General features: G+C 44.4%; 1 protein-coding gene across 3 annotated transcripts in view; it reads left to right on the top strand.

Annotated features, from left to right (window-relative positions):
* Positions 1-18,782, top strand: part of LOC146396914 (uncharacterized) — a 225,114-nt gene extending 206,332 nt beyond the window's left edge. For 2 of the 3 annotated variants that reach the window (XM_084997462.1, XM_084997461.1), the window contains 3 exons: positions 7,488-7,554; positions 9,322-9,475; positions 16,602-18,782. The gene's annotated coding sequence lies outside the window, so the exon portion shown is untranslated. Of the gene's footprint in view, positions 1-7,487; positions 7,555-9,321; positions 9,476-12,709; positions 15,264-16,601 lie in introns of those variants that run through there. The other variant, XR_014828199.1, reaches the window with a different exon arrangement.
* Positions 18,783-19,257: the final 475 nt, after the last annotated feature.

The following is a 19,257-nucleotide window of genomic DNA, read 5'->3' as shown; positions in this document are numbered from 1 at the left end:
TGCCATGAACTGTGGTGTAGGTCACAGCTGCAGCTCAGCTCTGGTGTTGCAGTGGCTGTGGTGTAGGCCAGCAGCTGCAGCTCCAATTTGCCCCCTAGCCTGGTAACTTCCATATGCTGTGGGCGCAGCCCTAAAAACCAAAAAAAAAAAAAAAAAATCGTTCCCATCCTAAGTATTGGTGAATAGCACAAGGTAACCTGGGAATAACAGGAAAAAAAGAAAAGATTAAGAAAAGCCATTGAGTGGGGCAAAACTCATAGGGTAAGTTACTCAATGCCAAAATATAATAATTTTATGGGAAATATTTTTGAATATCACTCTAAGGAGCAGGATATGATTCCTCAACAAAGAGGAAAATGACCAGAAAAAAATGCATCAAGTGGCTATTATATTACAACCATTTTGTTAAACACCTTATAACCATTTAATGTCACAACAGCCATGTAAAATGCATGTTATTAGCCGATTGCCTCAAAAAGGTTAAAAATAGGAAAATATTCCTAGGTTTAGACTAATAAATGATAAGACTGAGATCTAAACCAAAGACCAGCTTTCTAGACCAAATGTTAAATCAAAATAAAGAACATTAAAGCCACAATACAAAGTGATAGGCAATAAGAAATGAACACCCCCAATCCCAATTAGGATTAAGTCCACCCGAAATTAACAATGACACAAAATGGCAGTGGCTTAAACCAGGTAGGTGTTCATGTCTCTCTTCTTTCAGAGTCTGAGGGTAAGTAGACGGGATCAGGGTTAGTGTCCACAGAATCATCAGTCACTACCTCTCTAGAGGACAGCCCTCCTGCTCAGGTTCCAACACAAAGCTCCAGATGTCACAACCATACCACAAGAAGCAAGGAAGGATGCAGAGGAGGAAGGGTCACAGTGCACCAGAAACAATTACACAACAGCACCATTTAATCCTATTGCTTAGAACCTAATTATCTGACTCACATAAATACAAAGGAAGACGGTGAATGTAGTCTTACTCAATGCAACCATGTGCCCTGATAAAAATCAAGGGTTCTATGAAATGAAAAGGATATTAGGGTAAACAACTAACTGCCTCTGCCGGAGATACTTAATATTAAAAATACTATAAATATTATTTCAAAATTATTACATTAACATGCCATGTATCTGCACAAAAACAGTGTACATTTATATATGAAGATGTGTTCATTTGAAAAGATTCCAAGCTACATTAACAAATCTGTCAAAGTATGAAAGCAAATGATTGTTAAATTCCTTGTGTGTTGGGCGTCACACAAGTGAGGAGGAAGGAAATGAGTTTTATCCTTAACTTTGATAATACAGTGTAGTTATTCATAGCATACATCACATTTGATGGAGAATCACTGAAGGCATTCATTCTACATTTGGATACTAGATAGTGATGATATTTCACCTCTCTGACTTTACATGCTAGAGATGATAGCCAACCCAACTAGACAAGAGAAGGAAATCACACTAAGAGCAAGATAAAATGTATGGCTTTTATATCAGCAGGGAAAAAGTCAACCTACCCATGAAAAGGGGAAAAACACACAACAAATGGAAAACATGACATAAGATGGCAAAAATCCAAAGTGGGTCAAACCTAACAATTTAAAAATGAGCCTCCCACATTGGATTCATTAAACAATTTCCACCAATATCTTGTCTTAGACACACTTTGAACCAAAAAAAAATAGAGAAAATCTTTAAATTTTTTTAAATAGAGGAAAGACATACCAGGCAAATGTAAAACCAAAGAAATCTGGGAGCAAAATCTTAATGTCTGATCTGACAGAATGGAACTCAAAACATGAAGAATGATGTTATATATTGATCAAAAGGAATACCAGAGTAAGAAAATACAATCAGGAATATTTATGTACTTGACAATACAAATTCAAAATATACAAAGCAATAACTGTCAGAACTGTGGGAAGAAATATATAAATAAACAATTACAGCTGAGAACTGAACCCCCTCCCAGAAACTGATAAATAAAGCAATAAAAATTAAGCAAAAATATAGAATGTCTGAATAAAGCAATTATTAAATATAGAGGATTTCACATCCAATAAATATAGAATATGCATTCTTTTTAATTAAACATTTAACAGATACCAAGAAATGACCATGTTTTAAACCATGGAAGTGATACTAAATTCTTAAGACTCATTGTCACAGAGAAATGTTCTCTACTCTAATACAGTAACATTAGAAATTACCAATAAAATGTTAAGTTCAAAGTCCTCTGTATCAGGAAACAGGACTATGTATTACCAATAAATTAGGGGCTAATAAATCATAACTGAAATTAACAAATACTTAAAAACTCAGTAACAATTAAGACACTCCATTTCAAAATTTGTGGAACAGCAGAAATTGAACTTTTCAGATATTCTTAAAAAAATTGAACACAAACATTCAAGAAGTTGCAAAAATAACAGAACAAAAGAAATAAGCAAGCAGAAAATAATACAAAAGGGGAAATAAATGAAATTAATAATAAAAAATAGACATTTAATAAAACCAAAAGCTACTTATTTGAATAAATTAATAACATAGAACTTTGGCAAGACTGATGAAGATGAAAGGGGGAAAATTAAAATAAACAACAGAATGAAATAGGAACTACCTATAGACATAAAAGAAACAATAATAAATAATAGCTATACACTAAAAAATCTAAAAACCTAGAAAAAGGGAGTAGATTTCTTGACAATGCTTGTAGCAGGGGGCAGAGCATGGCCCTGACCCTGTGAGCAGCATAACCACTTCCTTGCGGCTTAGACTAATAGTCTGAGCCCAGATGCCAGCAGACACCCTGAGACCCATCTCTAAGAGTGCACCCACCTTTCATCACTTTAGTACCAGAGTTTTCCACAACTCAGATCTGATGCGCTAATACCCCTATTTGGTGGATCTGTCTGAAAAACTGTCACAGTTGAGGACAGCCTAAGGGAAAAGGAAAACTAATGTGGAATCCTTGAGGAGATCCTAAAACAGACAAGGGGATTAGACCAAAACTCAGGAATCTGAATAAAGTATGGACTTTAGTTAATAATGACATATCGCTATTGGTTCATTCATTATGACAAATGCACCATACTAATGTATGATGCTAGTAATAGGGGAAATTGTGTGTGGGGTACACAGGAATTCTCTGTTCTGTCTTGGCAATTTTTCTATAAATCTAAAACCCATTATAAAATTAAAAGTCATCGAATTATAAAAAAAAAAAATCTAATGGAGAACAAAACCTTCGTGGTTTTCCAACACTTCTAAATCCAAGTTCCTTATCTTGGGAAACATGGCCCTTCATGAGCTGGCCTTCCCAGGTGGGCAGAGACCAATGATAAAAGCAGCAAGAGGAGTTCCCATCATGGCGCAGTGGTTGACGAATCCGAGTGGGACCCATGAGGTTGAGGGTTCGGTCCCTGCCCTTGCTCAGTGGGTTAACAATCCTGCGTTGCGGTGAGCTGTGCTGTAGGTTGCAGACGCGGCTCAGATCCCGCTTTGCTGTGGCTCTGGCATAGGCTGGTGGCTACAGCTCCGATTGGACCCCTAGCCTGGGAACCTCCATATGCCTCGGGAGCGGCCCAAGAAACAGCAAAAAGACAAAAAAAAAAAAAAAAGGCAGCAAGAATGGAGAGATATTGGGAAGCATAGCTCTCATCACTTACCAAGCCTATGGAACAGAATGGTTCATGGGAACATTTTAAAACACAGAGCCCAGTGAAAGAAGAAGAGAGAATTCTAAGAAATGGCTTAAGCTTAGGAAGGGCCCTACTTTTAATCAGCAAAACCTTTTATAAAGTTCTGGAGTTCTGTGGCACGGGTTTGTTCCCTGGCCTGGGAACTTCCATATGCTGTGGGTGTGGCCAAAATTTTTTCATATATATATATAAATTTAAAACTATGTATACATATATAACTATCTATCTATCTTTCTATCTATGGTTCTCCAAAAGGAGCTTTGGTGTAGGGACTTGTAGTCGTAGCTAGAGGGAGCCCTGCTGCTCTGTTCCCTAAGCTTGAGACCTAGGGAGGTGCAGCAGCCCAGGCAGGAACTCCTGCACTGGCCTAATGGGGTCCCTCCACTAGCCAAAGCATCTTGATATGGCAATCATGGTTCAGTCAGATATAAACGGCCTGCCTGGATCAGATGCTACTCCTCATCGCTGCAGTCACCAATCATGTTCAATGTCACCCTCAACCCTTGGGCCTTACCAAGCACAGGACAATAGCTCCAAGGGTTCTTGCCCAAGCTTGACCCTTTCCAGTCAGGTTCCCAAGGCTCAGCCCAAACTAACTCAATGAGCGCCACAATTTTATAAGAGAGGGCTGGCATAAAATTGATGACTTCCAGGAACCTTTCTAACTCTAAAAATATTCTCTGAATTTCTCCACCAAATCTGCACAGAGAGACTCTTCAATCCCCTTGTTCCTCCTTCTCCAGACTCCCTATTTTCGATTCCTATTGCAGTCCTGCTGCAAATGAATGAAACCCCCTAAGAGCCTCCAGCTTCCTTGCCACCCAGGCTCCCATGAGAAGAGAATGTGCTTGAAGACCAGTGTGGCTACAGAGGAAATGCCAGATGGCCACACACAGAAGCTACTTTATAGGTTGTAGACTACATTTCCATCCATATCCCCCTCACTCATCTTTTGGCAAAATGCAGACAGAGAATTAAGAATGAGGAGGATTTCATGAAGTCAAACAAAATTCATTAGCTGCAATTTCACTGCTGAGCTGCCAGGTAAATTTCACAATATAATCACTCCGAGCTTCTGCACTAATGCGACAATAACGTCTTATAAGCATTCAATATCCCATTTTCCTCCATGCATGGGCAAGCCTAAGAATTAGGTTCTAGCCCAGCTGCCATGCTTGGTTTGGAGCTGGGGATAATCAAATTTTGTAGTATGTTTCTCATAGAGTAGCACAATAGCTGCCCTCTCCATTTTTTTCCTCTTCCCACCTTTAAAGGGGAATGATAATACCTACTTCACTGGGTTGTTGGGATACTTCCAACACAGCACCTGGCACATAATTAGTGCCCAGTATAGCTCTATGTGGTGAGAACCACACAGCATGCACCCAACTGAAGTGAAGACAACAGAAGAAAAATTTTAGAGGAGTGGGTAATTGTGGTATTTGGATTATGGTTAATGATCCAGAAAGCATGGAAGGAAACAAAGCTCAGAAACCCCCTCCTGCCCGCCTCCCAAACACAAACACACATAAGGAACAGCAGGGTGAACTGAGAAGAGATCAAACATCTACCCTCCAATAACCATGACTCACCAGCCTAAATACCTCTCACACTGCCCAAGCCTGGCTCAGAGAGCCCTAGCCACTGGGAAGTCTTCTCTGCCTCAGATGAAATCTCAGTAGATCAGGGCGGGCTCTAACTCTGGCCTCTGCTGCTACATAGAGCAGTTCTTCCAAATCGTGGCTCTACAGAAAGCGCCTCTTGTCTTCACTGAGGACCCCTCACTTCATCTTCAGTCCCCCATGCCCAGACGAAGCTGCGTTGCCTAGTGCTTAATTGCAAGGGCTCTGAAGTCAGGCAGATGTAGAGAGAATCTAGTTTGGCCCTGGTCCAATTATTTTGCCCTCTTAAGACTTAACGCCTTTTCTATAATATGGAGAATTTAATAGGGAAGATACCTCATAACGTCTTGTGCATAACTGAGCACCAGTCTTAAGTCATATTAAGCCCTTACTAAATGTTAGTGATTTTTATAAAATGGAGAATTTACAGGAGAAGATCGCTCATAAAGTTTGGTGCACAATGCCAGCCTAAGGCTTAATGCATATTATGCATTCCATTAAATATTAGTAATTATTCTTCCTGCAAACTCCCTTGTACTTAGGATTCTGAAAGCTTTACCCATTCTGTTAGGTAGGTAAGTGGGTAGAAAGGTCGATAGTAGATAGATGATAGGTAGGTAGGTAGGTAGATAGACAGACAGACAGACAGGCAGATAGGTAGATAGATTTCCATTGAGCCCCAGATTTGTATATCCAACTCTTTACCTCAATTTCCATTTGGAAGTTGTGCAGCAAAGAATTTAACCTTGCCTCAAAAGAGAGGTTATCTCTAAGCCCTCAGACTGTGATGACTGATAGGAATGTCTTTATTTGCCTGAGAGCCTTGAAGCACACAAAATAGTCCAACACTGTCATTTAGGGGAGGGAATGAGAGTTACAGGGTATTGCTGCAACCAGAGAGCCTGGAAATCAAGATCAGCCACATGAGCAATCAGTCATGCCTTCGTAATGGAGTCCCAGTAAAACTCTGAACATCAAGGCTCAGATAAACCTCCCTTGTTGGCAACATAGGGGTAATCAAATTTTGTAGACTGTTTCTCATAGAATAACACAGTAACTTCTGTCTCCATTTTTTCCTCCTCCCACCTTTAAATGGGAATGATAATACCTACTCCACTGGGTTGTTGGGATACCTCCAACACAGCACCTGGAACATGCATATTGTTACACATCAATACCAGGAGAATCATGCTTTCCTGACTCCATGGGGAGAGGACAATGGAGGTTCCATGTTTGGTACTTCTGGACTCTTCAATGAGCTTCTTTTGTTGTCTGATTTTAATCTGTATCCTTTCCTTTAAAGATAAGAATAGCATCCTTCAGGGAATTCTGTGAATCCTTCTAGGGAATTATCAAACATTAAGGCAGTTTTAAAAGTCCCTGAACTTGGAGTTCCCATCGTAGCACAGCGGAAACGAGTCCGCTTAGGAACCACGAGGTTTCGGGTTCAATCCCTGGCCTCGTTCAGTGGGTTAAGGATCCAGCACTGCCATGAGCTGTGGTGTAGGTCGAAGACACGGCTCAGATCTGGCGTTGCTGTGGCTATGGTGTAGGCCGGAGGCTACAGCTCTGATTAGACCCCTAGCCTGGGAACCTCTATATGCTGCGGGTGTGGCCCTAAAAAAAAAAAAAAAAGAAAAAGACAGGAAAAAAAATAGTGATAAATAAAAAAAGTGAAAGTCCCTGAACTTGCAAATGGTGTCAGAAGTGAGGGTGGTCTTATGGCTGCACCTTCCAACTTTGCAGTGGGCAAACTCTTTTGGATGTCTAAATGGCTTCTCAAACCTTATGTATCCAAAACAGGAATCTTGATGTACCCTTCCAAAAAATAAGCTAACAATATTTTTTAAACTTTCAAAACATTGCTCCTAATATCACCTTGCTCATTTCCATCAAACCAGCAGAAAGAAAATGGACATGGAAGAAGCATGAGGATTTTCACATCCAGGACTGGAAGAGGCACATATTACTTGCCCTCACAATCCATCAGCTAAAACGTAATCAGACAGTCACACCTAACATCAAGCATGGCTAGAAAATATATGAGTTAGGTGCCCAGAAGAAGAAAAAGACTTGGTGAATAGTTAGCCATCACTACAATACTTCCCATTAATATAGGATCAAAACTTCATTTCTTACTTCTGCTCTTCAGACACACTACGTTGATTCCCGCCTCAACCCATCCACTGCTGTTCCCTTTGCCTGGATCTTCCTGGTTGGTGAGTAGAAAGTTGCCCAGTCCCCTGAAGCATGACTGGCTTTTTTTTTTTTTTGTCTTTTTGTCTTTTTAGGCCCACACTTGCGGCATGTGGCATGTGGATGTTCTGATTTGACCCCTAGCCTCTGGCCTATGCCACAGCTGCAGCAACACCAGATCCGAGCCGCATCTGCAACCTACACCACAGCTCACAGCAATGCCGGATCCTTAACCCACTGAGCAAGGCCAGGGATCGAACCCACAACCTCATGGTTCCTAGTCAGATTCGTTTCCGCTGAGCCACGACAGGAACTCCATGACTGGCTCTTTCTTATCACTCAGACCTCAACTCAAATGTCACCTCCTCAAAGAGGGCCTTCCTGGCTACCCAATCAAAAGTAGCCTCAACCCCTCAGTTACTTTCTAACATGCCCCCACCCCATTTCAACTTCATCGTGCACTTATATCAGCATCTGAATTGGTCTTGTCATTTCTGCACTTGTTTATTTTCAGTCTCTAAACTAGAAAATCCATGAATGCCTGACCTTGGCAGATGCACGCTAATATTTTTGAATAAACTGATGAATGAATGCTTTTCTATATGTGCTCTAATTGACCAAACATCATCTGAAGCATGCATCGGAGCCCTCCAGACAAGATCTCCATGGAGCAAAATGCCCATCTTTTCTCTAGTTCTGCCAGTTCTCCTAGAAGAGCTTGTGCTCTCCTGAGCACTGAGACTAAAACCCTCCAGCCTTTTCCAGGCAGGTCCTAATGCTTTGCCCCTTCTGACCTGTATCTGTCTACCTGATGTTATGGTCCTGGTGGTGAGCTCAGGAGCTATTTCTGTTAAAACTCATTTTATTTCATTCAAATGATAACATTTGTCTCTGAGAATCTATTTAATGATCCATTGTATTGGTTCTTCCAACTGAATTGGTCAATACATGAACTGGTGCCCTCCCCTGCCCTTCCCCATAGAGAATGGGAAGCAAAACAGTGTTCTTTCCACTCCATCTATTAGCGTTGCCCCAGACTTCACATTTCAGATGCTGTTCTTGTTCAGCTAACTCCAGAGAAAATTAATATGCCCTTGAGCCCACCCGTCCTTATTCCTGTGAGTCTCAGACTCTCAGTGGCTTTGCTCTTCCTGACACTGCCAGACAAGGTCAGTGTCCTGCATACCTGTTCCTGCTTCCAACTCCTCTACACATGCCCTGCTGAGCCTTGGGAATTTCTGCAGGGGCCACGAATGTCAGTCACTGGGCTTTGCATCAAACACGCCAAGATTTTAGGGATGGCTCCTTCACTTATTAGGTGCAGGACACTGGCCCTCTGTTTCCCTCTTCTGTAAGATGGGGTGATTGTGTTCATTTGTAGGGCTGTTGCGAGGATTAAAGAAAATAAAATGTGTAAAGCACAGAGTGAAGCACAGAGCAGGACTCCAACAAGAAAGTTCATATCCTTAAAATAAGATGCCCCTTGTGGGTTCACCAGGTCCATTATGGTACCAGCATCCAGCACTGCATGTGCTGAGGAAGGAGAGCTGACTACCCATTTCCTTGGAGAGGTTCAATGTGGGGCCCACCCCAACCATTATCTCGTGCACATGCTACCTCAAATGGGCAGAGCACTGACACCCCTCCACAGATGGGCTTACGATTCATGGCAACGTCTAAAAAGAGGGTTCAGGGGCCTCAGTCCCTGCCCGGGCAGAGTCAGGGGCAGTGTTGGAACGTACAGCTGACCCAGGGATTCCTACTGACCCTTTCACCCCTCTGTCCTATAGGCCTGACCTACAGCAGGTTCTGAAAGCTTCCATAGAGCAAGCAAGAGAACATTCAAGACATGGTTCTACAGGCTGGCCAGGATCCACCATCCCCGGCTGGAGGGGACCATGCTGCAGGCACATGGGCAATTTTCCACTCACCGACCAGGAAGAGGTTAGACACCTGTGGGTATGCGGGCTGATGGCGCACAGCCGGGAGGAGACCAATCAGGACAGGAGTTGAGAGCAGCCACCTCACATCCTCTCCCCTCGCCCCACCAGCTCAAGGTGTGTCGGTCCTCAGGAAGTCCCTCTGTACAGGCTGCAGAGAGAAGGCCTACATGATAGCAAAAGAAAAGGCAGCTCAGGAGTATTCCCTCCAGGAATAAAAGTAGCTGGAAAAGAATGAAAGAAAGAAATCTTATTCTTTTCCTCGTGGCATTTTTTTTTCCTTCTCGTATAAATCATTGTTCCAGAAAGGTCAGTCTTTGAGGTTGATGTCTTTCTTCGGAATGTGCTTTCTTTCTGCTCCTCAGTCATGGGGTCTGCATGTCACAAGGTAGAGAGACTGACAAGGTGGCTGCTCTTCTAAAATCTTAAACTGCAACCATGCAAATAGCTAAAATAAGACTTTCTGGGGCTCTGAGGTTTGGGATTTTTTAGAAGATGAATTTAGAGGTTGCTTTGCTTTCGACGTCCCTTTCCAATTCTGGCTTTTGAAAAGAACCATAAACCCAGAGTGAGAGGCTGGTTTTCCAAAGCCTCTCAGGAGGCAGTGATTCTGGTTCATCCATCCATATATTCATCATGCAGCCGCCCACTCAACCGCCCATCTATCTAGGCATTCATCTGCTCTTGCAACAGTGATCCGCTGAGTGCCAGCCTCTGTCCTATAAAGTGTCAAGAGAGCAGTAAACTCCCAGACACGGTCCCTGGTCCGTGGAACTGGCATTGGAAGGTGGATGGACAAGTTTACTAGTGTAGCAGGATGATTTTTTAGAAATATAGTATAACTGAGTTTAGAAATAGCTGTCTTATTTTTCTAGAGAGATAGCCAAAGATTTCATTCCTGAAGCCTTGGGTTCCTTTTATCTGCTAGGTGTGTATATGAGTAAGCTTTTGTTTTAAAAAATCTGGGCAAATGATCCCTCGCTGGCTGCTGAGGGCCACCCTGCAGCCACTGTTTTCAGCCTGCCTGAGGCTTTTAAAGACACTGGATCTAGGCAAGCAGGAGACTTGGAGGCCTGTGTTGCTGTTAACAAATTCACCCTCTGCAGGCAGCTGGGTTTGCGAATCTTCCCTATACTCAGTGAAGAGAAATTGGGCTGGCAGTAGTTCTCAACCTTGGTTGCAAGTTAGAATCACCAGGCACATTTAAAAATCACTATGCCCAATGGCCTTTCTGAGTCATGGGTTGTGGGTCTGGGATGCCTGAGTTGCCTGTCCTATGAGGAGATGCTTCAAAGCCTTATTAAAACTGTTTGGGAGTTCCCATTATGGCGCAGTGGAAACAAATCCGACTAGGAACCATGAGGTTTTGGGTTCGATCCCTGACCTCACTCAGCGGGTTAAGGATCTGGCGTTGCCATGAGCTGTGGTGTAGGTCACAGATGTGGCTCGTATCCCGCCTTGCTGTGGCTGTGGTGTAAGCAGGCAGCTGTAGATCCAATTCAACCCCTAGCCTGGAAACCTCCACATGATGCAGGTATGGCCCTAAAAACCAAAAAGAAAAGAAAAAAAAAAGAAGAAGTAATCCCTTGAAAGCTTCCAGTCCTGAACCTGCTCATGGCCATCATTAACCAGCTCTATTTCCATGGGCCGTTGATCTGGCTGTGCTGTGGAAACGTGGGACGTCGCATACACTTGCAACAGTGCCGCTGTCTTGCATGAATAAATGTACCTATGGAACCCCTCAAAAACAAAACAAAACAGGAGTTCCTGACTGGCACAGCAGAAACAAATCCGACTAGGAACCATGAGGTTGTGGGTTCAATCCCTGGCCTCGCTCAGTGGGTTAAGGATCTGGTGTTTCTGTGAGCTGGGGTGTAGGCTGCAGACATGGCTCAGATCCTGCGTTGCTGGGGCTGTGGTGTATGCCAGCAGCTACAGCTCCGATTCGACCCTTAGCCTGGGAACCTCCATATGCCGCAGGTGCAGCCCTAAAAAGCACACACACACACACACACACACACACGAAACAAAAAATCACTATGTCCAGACTGCATCCAGACCAGTTAAGCCAGAGAATCTGGAGATGAGAGTCAGGCATCAGTTTTTAAGTTTCTTCAGGGGCATCCAATGAGAACCCAGCAAGTCTTAGGTGAAGAGTTCACAGTTTTAAACATGGGGGATCAAAAGAAGTGTTGTTCCAGCCCTTCATGATGGGCTGCAGAAGAGGAGGGTTTGGGCTTCTGTTGCTGGTGGGAACCAGATCGTCATCACACCATCCTGCCCAGGGAAGCAGTGATGTCATTAGCAGAGGGAACAGAGGAAAGGAAACAGGCAGCCACTGTGGTTCATGGAAGCCTCAGGTGCTTGTCTAAGTAGAACCCAGGAGTGGCTGGACCTCATGAGCAGACTCTCAGAGCTGGATTTTCTATTATTTTTTAAAATGAGGAAACGTGCTGCTCTTTGTTCCTCAGGTATTGTGTAAGTAAATCATTACTTTGACCCGCTCAGTGGTAGCAGGTACTAAAAGGAAGAGAGACCCCTGCTGTGGTGACAGAGGGTCACCAGGTGGGCTGGTACTTCTCTCCTTTTACCAGTACCTTTGGCACCCACACCTGCCCTGTTCGGCTCCCAGCCACACCCCACCAGGCCATGTCCTCTGGGCAAAGGCTGGCAGTGGTACAGAGGCCTTCCTTTGGGCTCCAGGGAGAGGAACGCTTTAACCCCACAGCAAAGGGAAGTGGTAGATTGGGATCTTGGGCTCCAGGCAGCTGAGTTCTCCCTTTAACTATGAATCTAAAACAGACACACATCCTCAGGCTCCCTTCTTCCTGGCCCCCTGCCCCCTGTCCTTCTGACCCTGTGCCCCAGCCTCCTTCCCCAAACAAGGAATGCTAAACATCAGAAATGATTGCTCAGCCCCTCTCCCTTCTGCAAAAAGGCCTTTATCCCAGCCCTTTGAATTTCTCCTGAAGCATGTGGCTTTAAGAACCTTCCCTTGTTTGCTGTTGGGATTATTCATTGTATTTCATAGAAATAAAAAACTGTAAGCTTGTTCTCTCTGTTGGCACAGCCAACAAGGAACAGCTGGCAGCTTTGTAAATGACTCCATTAAATCCCAGCTCTGTAGTGGGGCAAAGATTTCCACAGCCCAGTGCTTTGCAACCTGGGCTGCAATTGGAATCATCTGGATGGATTTTTTAAAATAAGATGCCCACCCCACTCTCTGCTCCCCACATAGGTTTTGTTTGAATGGCTCTGCAGGGGATGGAGAGGGCTGTACATGAGGACTGACTTGTAAGCACCCCAGGTGATTCTACAGTGAGACCCGAGTTGAGAGTCCCTGCAGTGGAGCAGACCAACATCTCATCTGCCAGGACTCCCACCTCGCCATCCAGGAGAGCATCTCTGAAGTGCCGTGATCAAGGATGGGACCTGATGAAATAAAGCCACATCACTCATCCTCCAGGGGGTCTGCAGTTTCCCATCTGGTGCTCTCGCTGCCTCCAAACTCACCTCCAGGTGGTACAGGCACTGCTGGGGCCACTCCATCTTTATGTAAATACCTTTTCCAGGATAAACTATCTTCCGCCTATTGTATTTTTCAATTGGCAAACCTTTTCTGAGCATGTAGAATAAGACAAGTGTGCATACATGAGACCCAGCTCCGCCCCTTCCTCCAATAGCTCCGTGTCCAGCTGGGAAGGTGAGCAGAAGGGTCTGACTTGCATGCTAATACCTGTAAATTCTGGGGGCTAAGAGGGAGAGATTCTAGAATTCTCATTGACATTTAGCCAAAATGGAAGTTCTCGCCTCTCAAGAATAGACTCAAGAATACAACGTATAAAGTTGTAAATGCACCATATATTTTCTTCAGATTGATGGGCTTTGGGTGAAATACAATTTCTTCAGTTTTCCTTCTTGTAAACACAATCCTGGAGCAATACTACAGCGAGTACATCTGTGTCTGAAGACATATGGTTTATACATCCCAAATGTCACAAATAACACAAATTTTCATCAACTCTATTAGAGGAAACAATAGCTTATCTGCTTAATTTTTTGAAAAATACTTTTAAATGCAAGCTTTATAGAAAGATAAGCAAAGAGTATGAAGCCAAAAAAGGTACAAAGTTGAAAGTAATATAGAGATATGTTAAAGAGTTATTTAGTAAAAATATTATACCATCTTTATGAATTTGAAGATGTTTGTAGTATTTGGCAATGCATTCAAATTTGTATTTTGTTGTGGTTTCTTTTCATGTTTTAAACATTCACTTTGGTACAAAAAACTGTAGGCAGAAAAAAGCAGAAGTTATAAAATAGATGAATTAAGGAGTGATAATTAGCTTTGCACAGTTTGATTTAACAAAATAATTCTTTTAAACAGAGAATGTTCTCTTGGGGCATTTTAATTATGACTTCACAGAAAGTTGCAGCTTGAATAGACCTATGAGGTGCTCTTAGGCACCTTATTCCTCACATAGCTGCAGGAACTCAGGCAGAGGAAAGGAATCCAGTCCTAAAATCACACTTGGAGTTCATGGCAAAGGCAAATTGGAACCCAAGCTACCCTCCCCTGTCCATGTGCTCCTGCATCCACACTCAGGTTGACAGGTGGCAGCAGAGAGGTGCATGGGCTTTTCCAGGCATTAGTGCTACCACTTACTCCAAAATGCACACAGTGACAAAAGCACCCTCCACCTCTGGGCCACAGCGCTAGGTCCCCCAGGCTAAGTAAGCAGAGAATAAAGCTTTTTCACCATGGCAGGACTTGCTACATCACACCCTCCCTACTGCAAGGTCTGAGCTCCCACCCATATTTTCTGCTGTCAGAAAGGCTGTCTTGGTAGATGCTACAGGTGCCTCCTGCTGGCCAAACCAAATGTCACAGGCCAGGGCACCCTCCCTTTTACAGATTCTGGCCCCAGTCTTCAGCGGTTTAAAACCTGTACATAAGCTATGGGGCTAAAGTAGAACAGTTCTCCAAATGGAGAGGAAAGGAAATGTTCGATGAGACTTTGTCCTGTTCATGCTCAGTTGGGACTATGGCAATCAGAACTCCATCCACACAATCCTAAAACTATGAAGCCCAGGTAATGGGGCACAGAGCAGTGCCTTGAAATTTAATGTGAATAGACTCATCTGGGAATCCTATCCCAACTCAAATTCTGATTAGCTGGGTCTAAAGTGGGGCCTGGGATGCTGCATTACCAGGAAGGTCCCAGGTCATGCTGCTGGTGCTGGGCCAAGGAACACATTTTGAGGAGCAAGATTGTAGATAAACATTGTATAAGGACTTCAGAGTCAGGCAAAATGGTCTGAACCCCAAGTTTTCCCCTTACCAGCTGTCTGATCTCAGACAAAGGATTTAACCATCTTGAACCTTGAATTCTATGTCTGTAAAATATGCCTGCCCACAAGTACCTCACTGCATTTTGCACAGATTGAGTAGGGACCACATATGCAAGCACCTAGGATGGTATCTAATGTGTAATGGATGTTCAGTAAATAGTGTCTATTACCATTATGTGAATTTTCCCCCAAAAGGTTCAAGTCCTCAGCAGCTTACTGGAAAAGGGCATTGATTTACACAAACATGTAAATCTAACCCCTCAAACTTATGGGCATCATAGTTCATTTTATTAGCCCCTCACTGCCAAGGTTAGATCCACCTATAATTGTAAACCCTGAGGCTTTTGGTCAGTGAGAGCTAAATTCTTGACAATGGTCTCAGGCGGCCCTGATGAATGTACATCTTCTCTCATGTCCAAAGTGGAAAGACACAGAAGAAATAAGATTGATGCCTCATTGCCACACTGGAGGTGAGCCGTATTTCACATGTGCTCTGGGCAGACACTGGAACGTGACCTGCAGATAAAATCTTCAGAGGAGTGTTAGGAGAGACAGTGCTGTGAGCTGGCAGGTCTGGGGTCACATACTAGCATCAGTGTTCCGTCACTGAGCCATTTCGAAAAAAGCTCTAAGTTACCTGAGCCTCTGTTTCCTCATCAGTAAAATGAGATGATGAAAATACTGCATCCAAATTGGATGTAGCATGTGAACGGCTTTGAACATGCTCACCCCCTTACTGTGGATCCTCTTGCGTGAGGGAGGTTAGAATGTAAGATGAATTGGGGTCCTTTCTCCAGTTAGTTCTGAACTCAAGAACCCAGGAATTTAGAGGCAGCAAATGTTATAGAAATGTTTGTTCATAAATAATACAATATACGGCAATTAATTTTACATCCAAGAGTTCAGGCCACTAAGTGTCAAAAGCCCATCCCCCCCATTTGGGTTACATTTTGAAGCACAGAGTGATTGAAACAACCTAATCTCATCTCCTAGCGGAGACCACAAGAGCCTTCCGCCCTGGCTCTCTCATCCCTGACTCTGTCCCCAGTAACTCCAAACTCCCAGATCTGGTGCCCTTTCACACCTCTGCGCCTTTTCACACACCTGCCCTTGTCCTTTCCCTCAATCCTCTCCAAACCTCTGACTCAAAGACCAGTCAAGGCTTTTGGTTGCAGCAGAATCTGTCCCTGAATGATGGAAGCCATAAAAATCACACATCAGAGGATATCAGGGAGCTGACAGTGTCAGCAAGAAGGCTGGAAAGAGTAGCTGGGCAGGTGGAGGGAAATAGAGGAAAACACAGTCAGACCACAGCCAAGATCTCAGTGCAAAACAGTCCTGGGACCACCCTCTCTGCTGCCACCACCAAGCACTAGAAGCCATAAGTATGAACATCACAAAGACCCCACCCTCAAAGGCTGGCCCTGCTCCCCCACACTGCTGTCATCACCGATCCAGGAAATGAGACTTATCAGCTGCAATGCAAGTCACAGATAGATCTGTCCAGTTGGTAAAGTCTGGAGGACGTTGCCCTTTTTACAAAGAGGGGAGAGAATGGGCAGATTGAGCTTTTCAACTTCTGTAGTGAGACACAGAACCTGCATGCCAGCCAGACACACTCAGGTAAAGGGCTCAGAAGCCAGGCAGCCAGAACGATAGCAGATTAAGTCAATGTGAGTGTCGAAGTAGTGCCAAAACATCCCTGACATGCTCTTCCCTGAGCTGTGTTCCCAGCACCCCTTAAACTTGATCATGTGGTTTTATATTCTTTTGACTAGGTTTCTGTGGCTGTCTTAGGACAGACTCCCCAGAAGCAGACCTTGAGAGGAGAAACTGCATACAAATGCCTTATGAAGGAAATTCTCCAGGGAAGATATATGAGGGCGTGACGAAGCAGGACAGGAAGAGGAGGAAGCCAAGCATGGAGATCTTGGGCAAAAGTGAAGCAGAGGGTGGCTTCAGGATGACCCCACAGGGACCTCAGAGGGTAAAGTATGCCTCACAATTGGCTCAACCCAAGGCAAGGGGCAGGCATTGGCTGCTGACAGCCAGGGTTGGAGAAGGAAGGTATATCCAAGGCACATCCTTGCAGAGTGGGTTCAGCTGCCCTAGCACAGACCTCCTAGAAGAGCGGGAGGGGCAAGCTATTGAAAGCATGATGTTGGCAGTGACGATGGTGAAATGAGATCCAAGAGCATGGGATAGAGCTCTGACACTGTCTGCTCCAGTGGCCCCACTAGACTGGGGGCCCCCTCGATAGCACGGCCTGGGACTGATTTGTCCCTATGTCCCCAGCACTCAGCACAGGGCAGGAGCTCAGGGGGAATTAAGAAAATGTCCGAAAAGTGAATACATGCAGGCTAGAAGGGGCATATTGCTTCCAGGCTACCAAATAAAGCAAAAGGATGAATGCAGACCCTGAAGGGAGGCCAGCAGACAAGGGTCAGGAAATCCCAGTCTGGCTTTCTATTCCTTTATCTTGCAAGTCCTGGCCACACTGTCTCTGACAAAGGAAAGAATCTGTGGTGTTCCCAAGGTCAGAGGGCCTTTGTCGTTAGAAAGGATCCAGTGTGGACTGAACACTTGTCTCTAGAAGGTAACAAGCATTTGGAGCTCTCAGCCACAGCCGGGCCCATAGCTACCCATCCCCTTGGGAAGAGGCTAGAAGTCGGAGCTAATGTAGTTAGCTTCTGAAGTCACATACAATACCCAGAGGACACAGGCGATTTACTGCGGCAGCTCACTTCCTGTGCCTGCAGGCAGATGGAAGGCAGGACTGGACAGGCTTGTAAGGCCCTGACGAATGTGCTTTCACAGTAGAGCCCCCAGAAGAATTCATTCAGGCTGACTCTGGAGAGAGGGCTATTTTTAATCCTGTGCCTTTGAACTGGCCAACCTCAGAAAGAGAGCAGAGCCTGAGGGTACTCTCCTGCTTCCATATTACCATCAAGAAGAGGGTAGAGTGATTAGTAAAGGCTTGACTTGAGATCTAGAGAGATCTGTGTCCTTCCAGTCTGAGCCATAGATGGGAGCCCCATAAATGTGGCAGACCACCAAGAGAAGGGACCACCAAGCAAGGCCCCGCTTAGGGTCACTATGGCCCAGGTTGTGACATCAGTAGGCCAATATTCAAGGCCACCATTGGCCTCTGGGGTTAAGGACCACAGTGATGGTTAATTTTATGTGTCACCTTAGCTGAGCCACAGGGCCCAGATATGTGGCCAAGGATCTTTTTGTGAGTGTGTTTTGGATGAGATTAGCATTTAAAATGGTGGACCTTGCGTAAAGCAGGTCACCCTCCATGATGTGGGTGGGTTTCATCCAATCAGTTGAAGGCCTGGGTAGAATGAGACTGCCCTCCCCTGAGCAAGAAGGAATTCTGCAGCAGATGGTCTTTGGTCTTGAACTGCAACATCAGTTCTCCCCTGCATCTTCAGCCTGATGGCCCACCCTGCAAATGCATATATATTCATTCATATATTCTACATGGAGGTGCCCAGAAAGATGGAGCCAGGCAGTGTCACAAAGTCCCCACATATCTGGATAGAGAGAGCTCAGAAAGCAGACAAACTTTTTCCCATGTAGCTTTGAGAGAGGGTGGACCTAGAAGGGCTATGGAGCCAGGACAAGGCTACCAGCAGGTACAGCATGAATCTTAAGGCTGGGAGCTTAATGGGAATTTCTATCAGAGTCCAGCAGGAAGGCAGGACAGAACCCAAAGGTCAGACAGGTCTAGATACACCAGTGGGTGTTGACTAGGATGGAACACGTCCTGGAAGGTCCTAGCCAGCCCTATCATACACCAGAATAAGTCACCAATCTCCCAAGGAAGAAGAGAGATTTGTGGGAATTCTGAATTGACTGATTTGAACTGGAAAAAGAAGAGTTTTATTCAGAGAATGGAAACTCAATATAAATTAAGGTCAATGATAGAATATTAAAGTGGCATTTCTTGCACAGCTACCTGAATTATAAAGATTATAAATACCATCACCTTCTCAAAGACAGCATGTCCGCACTCTCCTGTGGCCCACAGAGGAGACACTTCACCTCAGAAACAGAGTGTCTATTTCCTTCAGATAGACAGATGCAGATGACCCAGCCCAGAGCCAAGGTGTCAGCATCTCCACAGTAGGGAGGTTATTGTCTCTTTGTTGGCTTTTAAGATCCCTGGAAAGTGCTATTCATGCCTGGCATGTAATCTGTGCATGCAATTTTCTGGCGGGGCAGACATAAGCAGACAATCGAGGTCCTTTTCCCTCTTTGCTCATTTGTTTCCTACCCTTCTGTTGTGCAGTCATATCAGACTCAGCCTCCAGTCCAAACTATAGTTGAACTTCATTCATCCTTCTAATCTACCAGAAATTTCATCCCATGCTCAGATTAGCCAGTGAGGAAAGACAACAGCCATTGTTTTTTCTTTTTAGGGCCACA

The sequence above is a fragment of the Sus scrofa genome, chromosome 14 (genome assembly GCF_054392235.1).
Source record: "Sus scrofa isolate SSC_HxYL_T2T_F1_AM1 chromosome 14, Sscrofa_HxYL_maternal_Yorkshire_Landrace_v2.0, whole genome shotgun sequence".
Lineage (NCBI taxonomy): Eukaryota > Metazoa > Chordata > Mammalia > Artiodactyla > Suidae > Sus > Sus scrofa.
Note: the sequence above shows the minus strand (reverse complement) of the source record. Positions and strands in the feature narration are given on the sequence as shown.